Here is a 17,890-nt window from a genome sequence, read left to right as displayed (position 1 = left end):
ACTTGCTGTATAAAAAATATATATAAAATTAAATTTTTAAAAAAGTAGCCCTTCTAGTGACTGATACATTCATGATTGCATCCATCCATTCTTTCAACATCTATTCATATATTCACACATTCACCTAAAAAGCACATTTTATTGTGAATAATGTATACCAGGTCTGCTTTGGTGCTGGGAACAAAAGTGAATAGAAGAGTGCTGTGAATGAAATAGTGTCCCCCCAAAAATTCATAGATTGAAGCTCTAATCCCCAGTGTGCCAATGTGACTATATTTACAGATAATGTCTTTAGGAAGTAATTAAGATTAAATGAGGTCCTAAGGGTAGAGAACCTCTCTCTCTCTCTCTCTCTCTGTCACTCTCTCCATGTATACACACTGAAGAAAGGCCATCTGCTGAGGAGTGGGTATCTGAAAAGAAGGTAACCACCTACAAGCCACGAGAGAGCTCACCAGAAAATGAATCAGCCAACACTTTGACCTTGGACTTTCTAGCTTCCAGACTGATGAGAAAATACATTTCTATTGTTTATGCCACCAAGTCTGTGGTATTACATTATGGTAGCTTGAGCAGACTAATACAAAGAGAATCTCTAATTCCCTACTAACAAACTTAAAAATGCTAAAAATTTTATAATTTTTCTCATTTATGAGACACTGTAGAAAGTCTGATTATTTAAGAGTTGATAAAGTGTTAGAATCACCAATATATTGGAGGTGAGATCTCGCTCGAGTAAGCACTTGAATAGGTATTTCAAAGATCTATAAAAAAAGAGATCTTTATTTCCTTTCAATCACATGATAGTTGTAAACTCACATTTCCCTTAAAAACCATCACTGAATTAACAGTAAATTCTCCATATCTAAACTAGATTTTAAAAGTGAACAACATTGGGATTTCCACTTCTGGGTAGATGAAGTAGATGTACATTTCTCTATTATTCTCCCTAAGTACAACAGAAATATTCCTGGATATTACCTACAGGACAAACATATGAAGACACGGAAAGGTGGAGAGAGGAAGGCAGAATAGTTAGGGTTCTCAGGACAACATGGTGGTGAATTCCTTGGGCTTTCTTCTTGTCTTATATCTCCCAGACTGGATGCTGGAAAAGCAGACAATCTGGTTCAGAAAAGTCACTAATAAATAGGAACAAAGGAACAAAAACAACAACAAATTAGAAGGAGGAGAGCCTTAATTCCAGAGTGCTAGAGTATATTATTTAAAATGTGAAGATTTAACAAACCAACCCAATCCACAAATGGGCAGAAGACCTAAATAAACATTTCTCTGAAGAAGATATACAGATTGCTAACAAACAAATGAAAGTATGCTCAACATCACTAATCATTTGAGAAATGAAATCAAAACTACAATGAGGTATTACCTCACACTGGTCAGAATGGCCATCATCAAAAAATCTACAAACAATAAATGCTGGAGAGGGTGTGGAGAAAAAGGAACCCTCTTGCACTGTTGGTGGGAATGTAAACTGATACAGCCACTATGGAGAACAGTATGGAGATTCCTTAAAAAACTAAAAATAGAACTACTATACAACCCAGCAATCCCACTAATGGGCATATACCCTGAGAAAACCATAATTCAGAAAGAGTCATGTACCAAAACGTTCACTGCAGCTCTATTTACAATAGCCAGGACATGGAAGCAACCTAAGTGTCCATTGACAGATGAATGGATAAAGAAGATGTGGCACATATATAGAATTGAATATTACTCAGCCCTAAAAGGAAACGAAATTGAGTTATTTGTAGTGAGGTGGATGGACCTAGAGACTGTCATACAGAGTGAAGTAAATCAGAATGAGAAAAACAAATACTGTATGCTAACACATATATATGGAATCTTAAAAAAAAAAAAGAAAGGTTCTGATGAACCTAGGGGCAGGACAGGAATAAAGACACAGACATAGAGAATGGACTTGAAGACACAGGGAGGGGGAAGTGCAAGCTGGGATGAAGTGAGAGAGTGGCATGGACATATATACACTACCAAATGTAAAATAGATAGTTAGTGGGAAGCAGCGGCATAGCACAGGGAGATCAGCTTGGTGCTTTGTGTCCACCTAGTGGGATGGGTTAGGGAGGGCTGGAGGGAGATGCAAGAGGGAGGAGATATGAGTATATATGTATATGTATAGATGATTCACTTTGTTACACAGCAGAAACTAACACACTATTGTAAAGCAATTATACACGAATAAAGATGTTAAAAATATATAAATAAAATATGAAGTTTTTAAGCAATAATTAGGAGATATTCAAAATATCAAAAAAGTATGGCTTACAAACAAGAAAAAAGCAGTTTAATACTACCCGTACCTGAAGAAGCCCAGACATGAGTTACATTAAACATAAAGTTTAAATCAGTTATTTCAAGCATGCTCAAAGAGTTAAAGAAAACCATGTCTGGAGAATTAAAGGAAAGTATGAAAATAGTGTCTCACCCAGTAGAGAATATCAACAGACAGAAGTTATAATGAAAACCGAATAGAAATTCTGCAGCTAAAAACACAATAAATGAAATTTTAAAAAATTTACTAGAACTGGGCAAGAGGAAATTTGAACTGGCAGAAGAAAGAATCAGCAAACTGAAATATAACTCAATAGAAATTTTACCACCCAAAGAGCAGAGAGACAAAGGAATAGACAATAAATGAACAGTGCCTCAGAAAAATATGAGACAATTAAGCATATCAACATAAGTATAATGGGAGTTTCAGAAAGAGAGGAGAGTGAAAGGGAACAGAAAAAATATTCAAAGAAATAATGAAAATTGGACTGAAAACTTCCAATCTTCAGCTCTGATGAAAAATATTTAAATACATGTCTAAGAAGTTAAAAAAACTCCTACTAAGATCCAGATCCCAGATGCCATGGTGAAAACATTGAAAGACAAAGGCAAAGAGAGATTCTTGAAAGCATCACGAGAAAAGTGGCTATGTACAGGGAATCTTCTATAACATTTACAGCTGATTCTATTGCACCAGAATAAAGAATAAGAACAGCACGATCATCTCAATAGACGAAAACCATTTGACAGGACCCAAACCCTTTTATGACAAAAAAAAAAAATCAACAAACTATGGTTGGAAGGGAACTTCCTCAACTTAACAAAGTCTATGAAAAATACACAGCTAACATCATCAGAAGGATAAAAGACTAAAAATTTGACCTAAGTTCATGCAGAAGGTAAAGATGTTTATTAATACCACTTCTATTCAATATTGTCCTGGAGGTTCCATCCAGGGTAAAGGGAAAAAAAAGAAAGCTAAAAGCCATTTAGAGTGGAAAGAAGAAGTAAAACTATCTCCATTTCTAGATGAATTGATCTTGTATACAGAAAAGCCTAAGGCATCCACAAAATTACAATTAAAACTAATAAATGAATTCAGCAAGGTGCAGGATATAAGTCAGCATACAAAAGTCAATTGTATATCAATATACTAGAAATGAACAATGCAGGGATTGCCTGGCTAGCTCAGTTGGTAGAGCATGAGACTCTTAATCTCAGGGTCATGGGTTCGAGCCCCACGTTGGGCGAGTACTCTTTAGAAATGAACAAACAAAAGTAAAACTTTGAAAAGAATTCTATTTACATTAGCATCAAAAAAATAGAAATAATTAGATATCAATTTAACAAAGAAAGTTCAAGATGTACACTGGATACTCTAAAGCACTGTTGAAAGTAATGAAAGAAAACCAAAATAAATAGAAAAACATTAGTCTCTGAATCAGTATATTTAATACTGCTAAGATGGCCATACTCCACAAACCCATGTACAAATTCAGTGCAAGCTATCCCTATCAGAATCCCAGCTGCATTTTTTTTCAGTAATTGGGAAGCTGATCTTAAAATTGAAGGGACCCATTTTTGCTCCCTCTAAAACACTTCTTGAAAAGGGAGGACAAAATTGGAGTACTTACTTCCTGATTTACAAACTCACTACAAAGCTACAGTAATCCAAACAGTGTGTGTTAGACTAAGGATAGATATATAAATGGATGAAATAGAATTGGAAGTAAATAAACCCTTACATTTATGGTGAATTAATTTTGGACATAGGTGCCAAGATAATTCAATGTAGGAGTAAATCGTCTTCAACAGATAGTGTTGCTACAACTGAATATCTACATGTTAATGAATAAAGTTGGATGCCTATCTCATATCACATACAAAACTAATACAAAATGGACCAATAGACCTAAATGAATGAGTGAAAACTATACAATGCTTAGCATAAAATATATTTGCAATCTTGGAAAGTCAATAGTTTCATAGCTAAAACACTAGAAGTACAAGTGACAACAACAAAAAATTAAGTAATTGAACTTCATCAAAATTAAAAACTGTGCTTCAAAGACATTATCAAAAAAGAGAAAAAATAATCAATGGAATGGGAAAAAATGTTTGAAATGATATATATGATAGGGGACTTATATTAAAAAAATAAAGAACTTACAAGTCACCAATAAAAGGACAAATAAGAAAATTTAAAACTGAACAAAGAGTTTGAATAAACATTTCTCCTAAGAGATTATTTAAATCATCAAGTGCATGAAAATCCTGCATGAAAATTCAATTAATCCTCAACATTAATAGTCATTAGGGAAATAACAAATCAAAACCACAATAAGACAATACTTTACATCTAATAAGATAACTATATAAAAAGAGAGAAAATAATGAATGTTATGGTTGTGGAGAAATTGTTACTCTTTTACATTGTTGGTGGGGTTATAAAATTATGCAGCTACTCTTGAAAACAAGTTGACAGTTCCTCAAAATGTTAGGCATTGAGTTAACCATATGATGCAGCAATTGGCTTCTAAGTATATAAACAAAACTATGATCTTGTGTATACTGTCTCTATTTCTTAATAGAGTGTTACTGTGAAATGCAAATTTTATGGCTTGATGGGTCAAACAACTTCCCTTCATGATGAGCAACTGAAATCACATGTTAATTTGGTGGCCCATGTAAAATTTCAATCACTGCTAAGGACCAATAGCAAGTCAGAAGCTGTTTCTTAAAGTTAAAAATTGATATCTGCAACTGATGGCAGGGCTTTGGTGTAAATTCTAAGGGTCTTCCCTGTGATTCAACTATAATGTCCTATAAAAGGCTCCAAACATCTCTATCTGCCATACACACTTTGGATCTACTGGATTATATGGCCCCAAGTGTCAGAATAGCATTTACAGTAGCCTGGACTTGTTGCAGAGCCTTCTCTTGTTCTGGGTTCCATTCAAAACCAGCAGCTTTGTGAATCACTTCGTACATGGGATGGAATATCACACTCACCCAAATGAAAAATATGTTGCCTCCCAAATCCAAAGAGATCCACTAAGTATGGTGCCTCTTTTTGAGTTGCAGGAAGAACTGCATGCAACAAATTTCACCTTGGAAGGCATGTTTTGACATGGTCCAGACCATCAAAGCCCTAGAGATATCATTGACATAAAATGTCCCTGAATTTTTATAAGGGACATTTTTATCACACTCTCTGACACACGTGTCTTACCAATAAGTTTAGAGAAGTTGTTACTTCTTGCTCACCATGTCTAGAATAGTGAATAATATCCTTAACATAATGAATCTGTATGATGTCTTGTAGAAGGGAAAGGTAATTAAGATCCTTGTGGACTAAATTATAAGTCTAGAGAGTTGCTATATCCCTGAAATAGGAAAGTAAGTGAATTGTTGACCTTGCCAGGTGAAAGAAAACTGCTCCCAGGTCTTTTTTTTTTTTTTTTTTCCAACATCTTTATTGGAGTATAATTGCTTTACAATCCCAGGTCTTTTCTTCTTTTTTTTTTTTTTTTTTAAGAGATTGGAGTTAATTAATTAATTAATTTATTTATTTTTGGCTGTGTTGGATCTTCGTTTCTGTGCAAGGGCTTTCTCTAGTAGTGGCAAGCGGGGGCCACTCTTCATTGCGGTGTGCGGGCCTCTCACTATCGCGGCCTCTCTTGTTGCGGAGCACAGGCTCCAGTCGCGCAGGCTCAGTAGTTGTGGCTCACGGGCCTAATTGCTCCGCAGCATGTGGGATCCTCCCAGACCAGGGCTCGAACCCGTGTTCCCTGCACCGGCAGGCAGCCTCTCAATCGCTGCTCCACCAGGGAAGCCCCCCAGGTCTTTTTAAACAGGTATTATGAACAAAAAGCTTTGCCAGATTAATAGCTGAATACTGGGTACCAGGGCATGTGTTAATTTTCTCAAGCATCAAAACCACATCTAGAACTGCAGCTGTAATTGGAGTCACAACCTGGTTAAGTTTACAAAAACTCCCTGTGATTCTTCAAAATCTATATATTTTCTTCATAAGACAAATCGAGTTGAATGGGAATGTGGTGGGAATTACCACACTGCATCCTTCAAGTCCTTGATGGTAGCACTAATCTCTGCAGTCCCTCCAGGAATGCAGTATTGATTTTAGGTTACAATTTTTCTAAGTAGAGGCAGTTTTTGTGTTTTCCACTTGGCCTTTCCTAGCATAATAGCCCTCACTCCACATTTCAGGGAACTAATGTGGGGATTCTGCCAGTTGTAGAGTATGCTTGTTACAACCATGTATTCAGGACCTAGTGAAATAACCACAAGATAGAATTATGGACTCAGGTTCAAAATCCGTAGGACAAGCCATCAAGAAGGGCAGCCTGGAAATGCTCACACAATAGCTGATGCTGCAGTCTACAGCTAGAATTTCTTCTTCGTCAGGCAAACCTCAGTTCTGCTCTTAAGGCCTTTCAAATGATTAGATCAGATTTACTCAGATTATTGATAATCTCCTCTACTTAAAATCATATACCATATCCTGGGCAAAAAGCATATCCCAAGAATTGCTATCATGAAGAATCTGATCTCTAAACCCATTCAATCGAACTAGAAATTAAAAGCAGAAAGGTAGTGGCTTCCCTGGTGGCGCAGTGGTTAAGAACCCGCCTGCCAATGCAGGGGACATGGTTCGATCCCTGGTCCGGGAAGATCCCACATGCTGTGGAGCAGCTAGGCCCAGGTGCCACAACTACTGAGCCTTCACTCTGGAGCCTGTGAGTCACAACTACTGAGCCTGCGTGCCACAACTATTGAAGCTCTCATGCCTAGAGCCCATCCTCTGCAACAAGAGAAGCCACCACAATGAGAAGCCCACACACCGCAACGAAGAGTAGCTCCCACTCGCTGCAACTAGAGAAAGCCCTCACGCAACAATGAAAACCCAATGCAGCCATAAATAAATAAATTAATTAATTAAAAAAAAAAAAAGAATTTCAGGGGATTAAAAACTGTTCAGATAAACACCCACCACTCAACTACTCTGGAACTTTCTCTGCTAGAAGTAGTGTATTCATTTCCTAGGGCTACCTTAATAAAAAAAAAAAAAAAAAAGCAGAAAGGTAATAGGAAATTCTTCAAATACATTGTAATTAAACAAGACACTTCTAAATAATCCATGGGTAAAAGAAGACACCTCAAGAGAATGGAAAAAATACATTGAATTTAAGATGAAAATAAAACATATTAAAATTTGGGGGATACAACTAATGCAGGGGTAAGAGGGAAATTTATAGCATTAAATGCTTATATTAGGAGAAAGAAAAAGTCTCAAATCAATAACCTAATTACTTACCTCAAGAATCCAGTTAAAAAAGAACAAAATAACTCCCAGTCAGAAATAAATAAATAAATAAAAATTTGAACAGAAACCCAATAGATAAAAATCAATAAAACAGGATGTGTTCTGTTTTATCAATTGATTATCAATTGATATAATCCACTGTATTAATACATTAAAAGAAGATAAATCACACGATTATATTAACTAATGCAGAAAAGGCATTTGACAAAACTCAGTATTCATTCATGATAGAACTCACAGAAAAATAGGAAGAGGGGGGAATTTCCTCAGCTTTATAAAGAATATCTACAAATATACACAGGTAGCATTATATTCACAGTAAAAGACTAATGCTTTGCTCCTAATATTAGAAACAAGGCAAGGGATGTCTGTTCTTACTACCCTTACTCAACATACTGCTGGAAATTTTAGCCATTGTAATACAGGAAAGGAAAAAAATGCATACAGTTTGGGAAGGAAAAAATAAAACTGCCTAATAATTGTCTACATAGAAAATCCTAAGTAATCTACCAAATAAATGACAGTCCTAGAATTAATCAGTTCAGCAACTTTGCAAAATATAAGATAAACACACAGAAAATCAATTGCATTTCTATATACTATCAATGAATATGTGGACACAGAATTTAAAAAACAATAACTATTTACAACTGAAATTTTAGTTATTAAATACGATTTACTTTGGTGTGAATCTAACAAAACATGTATAGAACTTATATGTTGATAACTATAAAATGATGATGAAAAACATCAAAGGTCAAAATGAATAGAGAGGTATATCATGTTCACTCATTAGAAAACTCAACATAGGACAGATGTCAATTATTCTCAAATTGAAACATGGGTTTTATAAAGTTCTTACCAAAATCCCAGCAAGATTATATTTTTTATAGATATAGACAAGACTAACAATTATATGGTATGGCAAAAGAACTAGAATAGCTAAAATGATTATTAAAAAAGAAGAATAAATTGTAAGAAATCAATCTATCGGATATCAAGACATTATATAGCTATAGTAACAAAGACTATAATGGAAAGATAGTTATGGATCAATAAATCATACAAAATAATCAAGAAATAGATTCACAGAAATAAGGCCAACTAATTTTGACAAATGTGAAAAAGAAATTCAATGGAGAAAAGATAACCATTTCAACAAATGGTACCAGATTAATTGCATATCCATAAATCACAAAAAAGAGCTTCAACCCAAGACTAATATATATACATATACATATATATATATATATTTTTTATTGGGGTATAGTTGTTTTACAATGTTGTGTCAGTTTCTACTGTACAGCGAAGTGAAATAGAGTTCCCTGTGCTATACAGCAGGTTCTCATTAGTTATCTATTTTATATGTATAAATGTATATATATCAATCTCCCAATTCATTCCACCCTCCCTTTCCCCCCTTGGTGTCCATACATTTGTTCTCTGCATCTGTGTCTCTATTTCTGCCTTGCAAACTTGTTCACCTGTACCATTTTTCTAGATTCTACAAATATGCGTTAATATACGATATTTGTTTTTCTCTTTCTGACTTACTTCACTCTGTATGACAGTCTCTAGGTCCAAATATGCGTTAATATACGATATTTGTTTTTCTCTTTCTGACTTACTTCACTCTGTATGACAGTCTCTAGGTCCATCCATGTCTCTACAAATGACCCCATTTTATTCCTTTTTATAGCTGAGTAGTATTCCATTGTATATATGTACCACATCTTCTTTATCCACTTGTCTGCTGATGGACATTTAGGTTGCTTCCATGACCTGACTATTGTAAATAGTGCACCAATGAACATTGGGGTGCATGTGTCTTTTTGAACTACGGTTTTCTCTAGGTATATGCCCAGTAGGGAGATTGCTGGGTCATATGGTAATTCTATTTTTAGTTTTTTAAGGAACCTCCACACTGTTCTCCATAGTGGTTGTATCAATTTATGTTCCCACCAACTGTGCAAGAGGGTTCCCTTTTCTCCACATCCTCTCCAGCATTATTGTTTTTAGATTTTCTAATGATGCCCATTCTAACCAGTGTGAGGTGATACCTCATTGTAGTGAAGTCCTAGACACGGCAATCAGAGAAGAAAAATAAATAAAAGGAATACAAATTGGAAAAGAAGAAGTAAACCTTCACTGTTTGCAGATGACATGATACTATACATATAAAATCCTAAAGATGCCACTAGAAAACTACAAGAGCTGATCAATGAATGTGATAAAGTTGCAGGATACGAAATTAATGCACAGAAATCTCTTGCATTCCTATACACAACAACAAAAGATCAGAAAGAGAAATTAAGGAAACAATCCCATACACCATTGCAACAAAAAAAAAATAAAATACCCAGGAATAAACCTACCTAAGGAGGTAAAAGACCTCTACTCAGAAAACTGTAAGACACTGATGAAAGAAATCAAAGAAGACACAAACAGATGGAGAGATATACCATGTTCTTAGATTGGAAGAACCAAGACATATTTTATACATAATTAACTCAACTGGATCAACTCAGAATGGACCATGGACTTAAATGTAAAATGTAAAACTACGGAAGTACTAGGAAATAATGGGGAAAAAAATCTTTGGGTTCTTAGTAAGTAAGTGAAGAGTTCTTAGACTTCACATCAAAAGCAAATCTATGTTTAAAAAAAAAAGCTGACAATTGGACCTCATCAAAATTAAAATCTTTTGCTCTGTGAAAATCACCTTTGATAGGATATAAAGACAACCTAAAGTCTGGGAGATAGCTGACAAATAACTAGTATGTAGACTACATAAATAATTGTCAAAACTCAACAATAACACAAGCCAAAACAAAACTAAAAAGTTTAATTTGAAAATGGGCAAAAGAAATGAGATATTTTCCTGAAAAGTATATACAGATAGAAAAATAGCACATGAAAAGATATTTAACACCATTAGTCATTAGGGAAATGCAAATTAAAATCATAATGCAATAGTCCTATAGCTTGTCATGATGGTTAAAATAAAAAATAGTGACAACAACAAATGCTAGCAAGGAAATGGTGAAAGTGGATCACTCATAACATTGCTGGTAGAAATGTAAGATTGTAATGTCACCCTGGAAAACAGTTTGGCAGTTTCTTATAAAACCAAAGATGCAACTACCATACAACCCAGCAATTACACTTTTGGGCATTTATACCAGAGTAATGAAAACTTATGTTCACTCACAAACCTGTACATGTATGTGCATGGGAGCTTTAGTCATAATTCCCCAGAACTAGAAAAAACCCAGGCTTATTTAATAGGTCAATGATGAAAAAATATGCTATATTCATAACAGGGAATACCACTAAGAAATAAAGGAAATGAACTATTTATATTCATGATAACTAGATGAATCTCCAGAGAATTATGTTGAATGAAAAAAAAATCAATCCCAGAAGGCTACACACTATGATTCCATTTTTATAACATTATTGAAATGACAGAATTATACAAAAAAAAAGAAGATTAGTAGTTACTGAGGGTTATGAAGAGGTTGTGGGCAGGAGAGAAGTAGGGGTGGCTATAAATGGGAACCACAGGGATCTTTTTGGTGATAGAATGTTCTGTCCCTTCACTGGATGAATCTTAATATCCTGGTTGTGATACTGTACTATAGTTTTTCAAGAACCAGTTACCATTGGTGGAAACTGGTTAAAGTGTACATATAATCTCTTTGTTTTATTTTTTACAACTATATGTCAATCTAGAATTAATTTAAAACGAAATGTTTAGTTTAAAAATGTGAATAACATTAAAAATTCCTTTTGGAGAGAGGAGAAGATGGCGGAAGAGTAAGACGCGGAGATCACCTTCCTTCCCACAGATACATCAGAAATACATCTACACGTGGAACTGCTCCTATAGAACACCCACTGAATGCTGGCAGAAGACGTCAGACCTCCCAAAAGGCAAGAAACACCCCACGTACCTGGGTAGGGCAAAAGAAAAAAGAAGTAACAGAGACAAAAGAATAGGGATGGGACCTGCACCAGTGGGAGGGAGCCGTGAAGGAGGAAAGGTTTCCACACACTAGGAAGCCCCTTTGCGGGCGGATACTGCGGGTGGCAGATGGGGGGAAGCTTCGGAGCCACGGAGGAGGGCGCAGCAACAAGGGTGTGGAGGGCAAAGCGGAGAGATTCCCGCACAGAGGCTTGGCGCCGACCAGCACTCACCAGCCCGAGAGGCTTGTCCGCTCACCCGCCGGGACGGGCGGGGGCTGGGAGCTGAGGCTCGGGCTTCGGTCGGATCACAGGGAGAGGACTGGGGTTGGCGGCGTGAACACAACCTGAAGGGGTTAGTGCACCACAGCTAGCCAGGAGGGAGTCTGGGAAAAGGTCTGGAGCTGCTGAACAGGCAAGAGACTTTTTCTTGCCTCTTTGTTTCCTGGTGCGCGAGGAGAGGAGATTCAGAGCACCACCTAAACGAGCTCCAGAGATGGGCTCAAGCCGCGGCTATCAGTGCAGACCCCAGAGACGGGCATGAGACGCAAAACTGCTGCTGCTGCCACCAAGAAGGCTGTGTGCAAGCACAGGTCACTCTCCACACCGCCCCTCCCGGGAGCCTGTGCAGCCCGCCACTGCCAGGCTCCCGTTATCCAGGGACAACTTCCCCGGGAGAACGCACAGCGCGCCTCAGGCTGCCACAACGTCACACAGGCCTCTGCCACCGCAGGCTCACCCCGCATCCGTACCCCTCCCTCCCCATGGCCTGAGTGAGACAGAGCCCCTGAAGCAGCGGCTCCTTTAACCCAGTCCTGTGTGAGCAAAGAACAGACACCCTCAGGCGACCTACATGCAGAGGCAGGTCCAAATCCAAAGCTGAATCCTGGTACCTGTGAGAACAAAGAAGAGAAAGGGAAATCTCTCCCAGCAGCCTCAGAAGCAGCGGATTAAAGCTCCACAAACAACTTGATGTACCTGCATCTGTGGAATACCTGAATAGACAACGAATCAACCCAAATTGAGGAGGTGGACTTTAGGAGCAAGATATATTATTTTTTCCCCTTTTCCTCTTTTTGTGAGTGTGTATGTGTATGCTTCTGTGTGAGATTTTGTCTGTATAGCTTTGCTTTCACCATTTGTCCTAGTGTTCTGTCCTTCCGTTTTTTTTTTTTTTTAATTAAAATTTTTTTTCTTTTTTTCTTAATACTTATTTTTTATTTTAATAGCTTTATTTTATTTTATCTTACTTTATTTTATTTTATCCTCTTTCTTTTTTTCTTTCTATTTTTTCTCCCTTTTATTCTGAGCCGTGTGGATGAAAGTCTCTTGGTGCTCCAGCCAAGCATCAGGGCTGTGCCTCTGAGGTGGAAGAGCCAACTTCAGGACACTGGTCCACAAGAGACCTCCCAGCTCCACGTAATACCAAACGATGAAAATCTCCGAGATATCTCCATCTCAACACCAAGACCCAGCTTCACTCAATGACCAGCAAGCTATAGTGCTCGAAACCCTATGCCAAACAACTAGCAAGACAGGAGCACAGCCCCATCCATTAGCAGAGACGCTGCCTAAAATCATAATAAGGCCACAGACACCCCAAAACACACCACCAGACATGGACCTGCCCACCAGAAAGACAAGATCCAACCTCATCCACCAGAACACAGGCACTAGTCCCCTCCACCAGGAAGCCTACACAACCCACTGAAACAACCTTAGCCACTGGGGACAGATACCAAAAGCAACAGGAAGTACGAACCAGCAGCCTGCGAAAAAGAGACCCCAAACACAGTAAGATAAGCAAAATGAGAAAACAGAAAAACACACAGCAGATGAAGGAGCAAGGAAAAAGCACACCACACCTAACAAATGAAGAGGAAATAGGCAGTCTACCTGAAAAAGAATTCAGAATAATGATAGTAAAGATGATCCAAAATATTGGAAATTGAATAGACAAAATGCAAGAAAGATTTAAAAAGGACCTAGAAGAACTAAAGAGGAACCAAGCAACGATGAACAACACAATAACTGAAATTAAAAATACTCTAGAAGGGATCAATAGCAGAATAACTGAGGCAGAAGAACGGAAAAGGGACTTGGAAGATAAAATAGTGGAAATAACTACTGCAGAGCAGAGTAAAGAAACAAGAATGAAAAGAACTGAGGACAGTCTCAGAGACCTCTGGGACAACATTAAACGCACCAACATTCGAATTATAGGGGTCCCAGAAGAAGAAGAGAAAAAGAAAGGGACTGAGAAAATATTTGAAGAGATTATAGTTGAAAACTTCCCTAATATGGGAAAGGAAATAGTTAATCGAGTCCTGGAAGCACAGAGAGTCCCATACAGGATAAATCCAAGGAGAAACATGATAAGACACATATTAATCAAACTATCAAAAATTAAATATAAAGAAAACATTTTAAAAGCAGCAAGGGAAAAACAACAAATAACACACAAGGGAATCCCCATAAGGTTAACATCTGATCTTTCAGCAGAAACTCTGCAAGCCAGAAAGGAGTGGCAGGACATATTTAAAGTGATGAAGGAGGAAAACCTACAATCAAGATTACTCTACCCAGCAAGAATCACATTCGGATTTGATGGAGAAATTAAAAACTTTAGAGCCAAGCAAAAGCTGAGAGAGTTCAGCACCACCAAACCAGCTTTACAACAAATGCTAAAGGAACTTCTCTAGGCAAGAAACACAAGAGAAAGAAAACACCTACAACTACAAACCCAAAACATTTAAGAAAATAGGAATAGGAACATACATATCGATAATTACCTTAAATGTAAATGGATTAAATGCTCCCACCAAAAGACACAGACTGGCTGATGGATACAAAAACAAGACCCGTATATATGCTGTCTACAAGAGACCCACTTCAGACCTAGGGATACATACAGACTGAAAGTGAGGGGATGGAAAAAGATATTCCATGCAAATGGAAATCAAAAGAAAGCTAGAGTAGCAATTCTCATATCAGACAAAATAGACTTTAAAATAAAGACTATTACAAGAGAAAAGAAGGACACTATATAATGATCAAGGGATCGATTCAAGAAGAAGATATAACAAGTGTAAATATTTATGCACCCAACATAGGAGCACCTCAATACATAAGGCAAATAGTAACAACCATAAAAGGGGAAATCGACAGTAACACAATCATAGTAGGGGAATTTAACACCCCACTTTCAACAAAGGACAAATCACCCAAAATGAAAATAAATAAGGAAACACAAGCTTTAAATGATACATTAAACAAGATGGACTTAATTGGTATTTACAGGACATTCCACCCAAAACCAAGAGAATACACATTTTTCTCAAGTGCTCATGGAACATTCTCCAGGATAGATCATACCTTGGGTCACAAACCAAGCCTTGGTAAATTTAAGAAAATTGAAATCGTATCAAGTATCTTTTCTGACCCCAATGCTATGAGACTAGATATCAATTACAGGAAAAGTTCTGTAAAAAATACAAACACATGGAGGCTACACAATACACTACTTAATAACGAAGTGATCACTGAAGAAATCAAAGGGGAAATAAAAAATACCTAGAAACAAATGACAATGGAAACACGATGACACAAAACCTATGGGATGCAGCAAAAGCAGTTCTAAGAGGGAAGTTTATAGCAATACAAGCCTACATCAAGAAACAGGAAACATCTCGAATAAACAACCTAATCTTGCACCTAAAGCAATTAGAGAAAGAAGAACAAAAAAACCCCAAAGCTAGCAGAAGGAAAGAAATCATAAAGATCAGATCAGAAATAAATGAAAAAGAAATGAAGGAAACAATAGCAAAGATCAATAAAACTAAAAGCTTGTTCTTTGAGAAGAAAAACAAAATTGATAAACCATTAGCCAGATTCATCAAGAAAAAAAGGGAGAAGACTCAAATCAATAGAATTAGAAATGAAAAAGGAAAAGTAACAACTGACACTGTAGAAATACAAACGATCATGAGAGATTACTACAAGCAACCCTATGCCAATAAAATGGACAAGCTGGAAGAAATGGACAAAATCTTAGAATTGCACAACGTGCCGACACTGAACCAGGAAGAAATAGAAAATATGAACAGACCAATCACAAGCACTGAAATTGAAACTGTGATTAAAAATCTTCCAACAAACAAAAGCCCAGGACCAGATGGCTACACAGGCGAATTCCATCAAACATTTAGAGAAGAGCTAACACCTATCCTTCTCAAACTCTTCCAAAATATTGCAGAGGGAGGAACACTCCCAAACTCATTCTACGAGGCCACCATCACTCTGATACCAAAACCAGACAAAGCTGTCACAAAGAAAGAAAACGACAGGCCAATATCACTGATGAACATAGATGCAAAATTCTCAACAAAATACTAGCAAACAGAATCCAACAGCACATTAAAAGGATCATACACCATGATCAAGTGGGGTTTATTCCAGGAATGCAAGGATTCTTCAATATACGCAAATCAATCAACCTGATACACCATATTAACAAATTGAAGGAGAAAAAACATATGATCTTCTCAATAGATGCAGAGAAAGCTTTTGACAAAATTCAACACCCATTTATGATAAATACCCTCCAGAAAGCAGGCATAGAGGGAACTTACCTGAACATAATAAAGGCAATATATGACAAACCCACAGCCAACACCATCCTCAATGGTGAACAACTGAATCCATTTCCACTAAGATCAGGAACAAGACAAGGTTACCCACTCGCACCACTATTATTCAAAATAGTTTTGGAAGTATTAGCCACAGCAATCAGAGAAGAAAAAGAAATAAAAGGAATCCAAATCGGAAAAGAAGAAGTAAAGCTGTCACTCTTTGCAGATGACATGATACTATACATAGAGAATCCTAAATATGCTACCAGAAAACTACTAGAGGTAATTAATGAATTTGGTAAAGTAGCAGGAAACAAAATTAATGCACAGAAATCTCTTGCATTCCTATACACTAATGATGAAAAATCTGAAAGTGAAATTAAGAAAACACTCCTATTTACCATTGCAACAAAAAGAATAAAATATCTAGGAATAAACCTACCTAAGGAGACAAAAGACCTGTAGGCAGAAAATTATAAGACACTGATGAAAGAAGTTAAAGATGATACAAATAGATGGAGAGATATACCATGTTTTTGGATTGGAAGAATCAACATTGTGAAAATGGCTCTACTACCCAAAGCAATCTACAGATTCAATGCAATCCCTATCAAACTACCACTGGCATTTTTCACAGAAGTAGAACAAAAAATTTTACAGTTTTTATGGAAAAACAAAAGACCCCGAATAGCTAAAGCAATCTTGAGAACGAAAAATGGAGCTGGAGGAATCAGGCTCCCTAACTTCAGACTATACTACAAAGGAACAGTAATCAAGACAGAATGGTACTGGCACAAAAACAGAAACATAGATCAATGGAACAAGATAGAAAGCCCAGAGACAAACCCACACACATATGGTCACCTTATCTTTGATAAAGGAGGCAAGCATATACAGTGGAGAAAAGACAGCCTCTTCAATAAGCGATGCTGGGAAAACTGGACAGGTACATGTAAAAGTTTGAAATTAGAACACTCCCTGACACCATACACAAAAATAAACTCAAAATGGATTAAAGACCTAAATGTAAGGCCAGACACTATCAAACTCTTAGAGGAAGACAGGCAGAACACTCTATGACATAAATCACAGCAAGATCCTTTTTGACCCAGCTCCTAGAGAAATGGAAATAAAAACAAAAATAAACAATGGGACCTAATGAAACTTAAAAGCTTTTGCACAGCAAAGGAAACCATAAACAAGACCAAAAGACAACCCTCAGAATGGGAGAAAATATTTGCAAATGAAGCAACTGACAAAGGATTGATCTCCAAAATTTACAAGCAGCTCATGTAGCTCAATAACAAAAATCAAACAACCCAATCCAAAAATGGGCAGAAGACCTAAATAGACATTTCTCCAAAGAAGATATACAGATTGCCAAGAGACACATGAAAGAATGCTCAACATCATTAATCATTAGAGAAATGCAAATCAAAACTACAATGAGATATCATCTCACACCGGTCAGAATGGCCATCATCAAAAAATCTAGAAACAATAAATTCTGGAGAGGGTGTGGAGAAAAGGGAACACTGTTGCACTGTTGGTGCAAATGTAAATTGATACAGCCACTATGGAGAACAGTATGGAGGTTCCTTAAAAACTACAAATAGAACTACCATACGAC

The sequence above is a fragment of the Balaenoptera borealis genome (genome assembly GCF_965194805.1).
Source record: "Balaenoptera borealis genome assembly, chromosome: 3".
Taxonomy (NCBI): domain Eukaryota; kingdom Metazoa; phylum Chordata; class Mammalia; order Artiodactyla; family Balaenopteridae; genus Balaenoptera; species Balaenoptera borealis.
The sequence above is the reverse complement of the archived record's forward strand: the minus strand, read 5'-3'. Positions refer to the sequence as shown.